Raw genomic sequence first — 3,902 nt, 5'->3', positions numbered from 1 at the left:
CTCAGCTGTCACCTTGTTCTCTGAAGACTTCGCGCTCGTCACTAGGTTCACCTCCACACAATCTGCTCACCAATGGACGCTCGTCAATATCTATGGACCCTGCCAAGGAGAGCAACGACAACACTTCATTGACTGGCTTTTTCAGCTTGATATACCTTCTCATGAAAACTGGCTCTTTGTGGGGGACTTCAACTTCATCCGTGCACCTGATAACCATAATAAACCTGGGGGTAATGTTAATGACATGATAATATTCAATGACTTCCTTAGATCATAGAGCCTTATTGAGTTACCAATCCAGGGACGCTCTTTCACTTGGAGCAACATGCAGGTGGACCCACTACTCGAACAATTAGACTGGTTCTTTACCAGCAATAGTTGGACTACCACCTATCCCAAAACCCCGGTTAAACCTCTGGGCAAACCCGTGTCGGATCACACGCCCTGTGTAGTCACAATTGAAACGTCTATACCCCGTTCAAAATTGTTCAGATTTGAATCTTACTGGGTTCATCATCCTGGGTTCATGGATACAGTGGCAAAATCCTGGGCTAAACAGGTCAAATCAATGAACTACGCGACTGTCCTATGTAGAAAACTCAAGAACCTAAGACGTGACCTCAAGCATTGGAGCAAAGGGATTTCTAAGCTCTCGGTGGCAATTGCAAACTCCAATAAAGCGCTAAATGAGCTAGACGAGCTGGAAAACAAAAGAACTTTAACAATTCCATAGGGCAACTTTAGAATTTTTTTGAAAACTCACATACTGAGGCTACTCAAATATCAACAAATATATTGGAAGGAACGTTGCATGGTGAGATGGGTCAAATTTGGAGACGAGAACTCCAAAAAATTTCAAGCCCTAGCCTCGGAAAGATATAGGAGGAATAATATTGCAACTCTCACCACTGATAATGGGGACACCGTGGAAGACCATGCTGCCAAGGAATCAATTATTTTCGAAACATTCAAGCAAAGAATGGGCACAGCCAAACAACACTCTATGAAATTTGATCTGTCACGCATAATTAAGAAAGTTGAGGGCCTTGATCAGCTCACTCTTCCGTTCACACTCGAGGAGATTGATAGGGTCATTATGGAAATGCCGGCAGATCGCGCTCCTGGCCCTGATGGTTTCTCTGGGGTTTTCCTTAAAAGATGTTGGCCCATCATAAAGCAGGACTTCTACCAATTGTGCAATCAATTTCACGAGGGAGGACTCAACCTGGAGAGTATAAATGATGGATTCATTACACTGATCCCTAAGATAAACTCCCCAGCCTCAGTTAATGATTTCAGACCGATCACATTACTCAACTGCTGCCTGAAAGTTGTCACAAAAATCTTGGCGAACCGGCTTCAAAGAGTCATCTTGAAGATAATTCATCGCAACCAGTATGGTTTTCTAAAGGGGAGATCCATTCAAGATTGCCTCGCATGGGCGTATGAATACATTTACCAATGCCAATCTTCAAAAAAGGAAATCATTCTTCTGAAACTAGACTTTGCCAAGGCCTTCGACACCATCAAACATGAGGCTATGATTGAAATTATGGAAAGCATGGGATTTAATGACAAATGGCTGAATTGGATTAGGTGCATCTTCTTGTCGGGTAAATCTTCGGTCCTCCTTAATGGCACTCCAGGACGACAATTTTACTGCAAATGTGGGGTGAGACAGGGTGATCCGCTCTCCCCTCTTATTTTTGTCCTTGCAGCTGACCTTCTCCAAGCGGCAATTAATGATGCCTTTGCACGTAATGAAATCCATCTGCCTTTCCCTGCAAGGAACCAGCAAGATTACCCAGTAATTCAATATGCCGACGACACCATACTTGTCCTTCCAGCCTACCCAAGACAAGCCTTGGTACTGAAAAACATCTTAACTGATTTTGCAACATCCATTGGATTGAAGATCAACTTTCATAAGTCAACAATTATACCCATTAACTTCCCTACGGACCGTTGCAATCAATTGGCACACATTTTTGGTTGTGTTGTTGGGAAAATGCCGTTTACATACCTAGGTCTGCCTCTGGGAACAACACGGCCAACAGTCCTTGAACTCATGCCCCTTGTTTGCATGGTGGAGAGAAGACTTTCTGCTACCCTCAACATGATCTCCTATGGTGGAAAACTTTCGCTACTCAACTCTGTGATTACCTCCTTGGTCATATTTGCACTGTGCACCCTGCGCTTACCTACTAAAATCATTGAGCTGCTGGACAAGATTAGACGTAAATGCCTCTGGACCAAAAAAACTGATCAAGGTGACAAATGTAACTCCTTGGCATCTTGGGATATGGTGTGCAAACCCAAAGATTGTGGAGGTTTAGGAGTCATCGACCTTCGAATCCAAGGAGACGCTCTTCTCCTAAAATTTCTTCATAAATTCTACAACAACTGGGATGTGCCCTGGGTTCAGCTTATTCAGGATACTTACTATGATGGCCGGATCCCACATGCAACCGATCCCTGCGGTTCTTTCTGGTGGAGAGACGTATCCAAGCTCATGCCAATTTTTCGTGGAATCACTCAAGTCCAGGTGATAACTGGTACCACCGTCCTCTTCTGGAAAGATGACTGGTGTAATGGCATCCTAGCAGATACTTACCCACGTGCTTTCTCATACACCACTGAGGAGGACATCTCGGTAAAGGATTTCTTGGCCACTACGTCACTGCATGAGGCGTTCCATCTACCCCTATCCCCACAAGCATATGATGAAGTAAGACAAATTCAACAGGACACCAGGGATGTAACTTTTTCGAATGCTTCACAACACAAGGACATCTGGACGTATGTTTGGGGAGATAAGGAATATACCACTCACAAATTATATGCCTTCTGCTTCCGAGACATCCAATGTCATCGTGCCTTCCATTGGCTCTGGGAATCCAAATCAACCATGAAGATCAAAGTTTTTGGCTGGCTATTGCTCTCGGACCGTTTAAACACAAGGAATATGCTTAAACGACGCCACTACAACATCGGGAACAATCATGATTGCATTCTATGCGGGCAGCACATTGAGGAAACACTAGAGCATTTGTTCTTTAGAGGTATTGCCTGGCAACAAGGGGGACTTCTCTTTCCAAAATCTCAATGATGAAAGACACTTGGGGGAGACCACTCTTCATGGAAGTTTTCCTTCTGGCGGCGTGGAGCATATGGAAAGAAAGAAACAACAAACACTTTAGAGGGATTGCACCGTCCCGTGCTGCTTGGCTTAGTAGATTCAAAGTTGATTTTTCACTCCTAGCTTATAGAGTTAAGGAGAAGCACAAAAACTTTATTCCTTTGCTTCTGTCCTCACTCCAATAAAGTAGCCTTCTGTCCTTTCCCAAAGGGAAATGGATTTGTAAGTATCCATGTAACTTTATCACCTTCATTTAATTGATTCTTTCATAGTGGGGGGTTCCCCTACTGTTTACGGTCAAAAAAAGGTAATATTTTAAATCAAACACAACGTTATATAGCGCAAACGAACTCGTTCTCATATTACAAAGACGACATGAGTACATTCACTCAAAGATTATGTTCTTGGTACATTCATTTGCCACAAGACGAGCGCCTTTTATAACGCCATCATAATATTTTTTTGGGTAGCTATGCTCCTTACCCTCCGGGGGTCCATCCTTCACGAGCTTCTCAGCATCCAGTTTGACCCAATGCATCTTCGCGCGGGCAAAGGCCCGTCGGGTACCCTCAATATAGATGGACTGCTTGATAACTTCTAGCCGTGGACAAGCATGCACCATCCGCTTTATCAGGCCAAAGTAGCTGTCGGGCAGGGGCTCGCCAGGCCACATCCGGACTATGAGGTCCTTCATGGCCAGTTCGGCCGCATTGTGGAGTTCGACCAATTGCTTCAGTTGGTCACTTAGAGGCATCAGGTGTTT

At 44.2% G+C, this 3,902-nt stretch overlaps 1 pseudogene; it reads left to right on the top strand.

Moving 5' to 3' along the window:
- The first annotated feature begins 811 nt into the window (after positions 1–811).
- Positions 812–3,324, top strand: LOC123115139 (uncharacterized; annotated as a pseudogene).
- The last annotated feature ends 578 nt before the right edge of the window (positions 3,325–3,902 follow it).

Source organism: Triticum aestivum, chromosome 5B (assembly GCF_018294505.1).
Source record: "Triticum aestivum cultivar Chinese Spring chromosome 5B, IWGSC CS RefSeq v2.1, whole genome shotgun sequence".
Lineage (NCBI taxonomy): Eukaryota > Viridiplantae > Streptophyta > Magnoliopsida > Poales > Poaceae > Triticum > Triticum aestivum.
The sequence above is the reverse complement of the archived record's forward strand: the minus strand, read 5'-3'. Positions and strand labels throughout refer to the sequence as shown.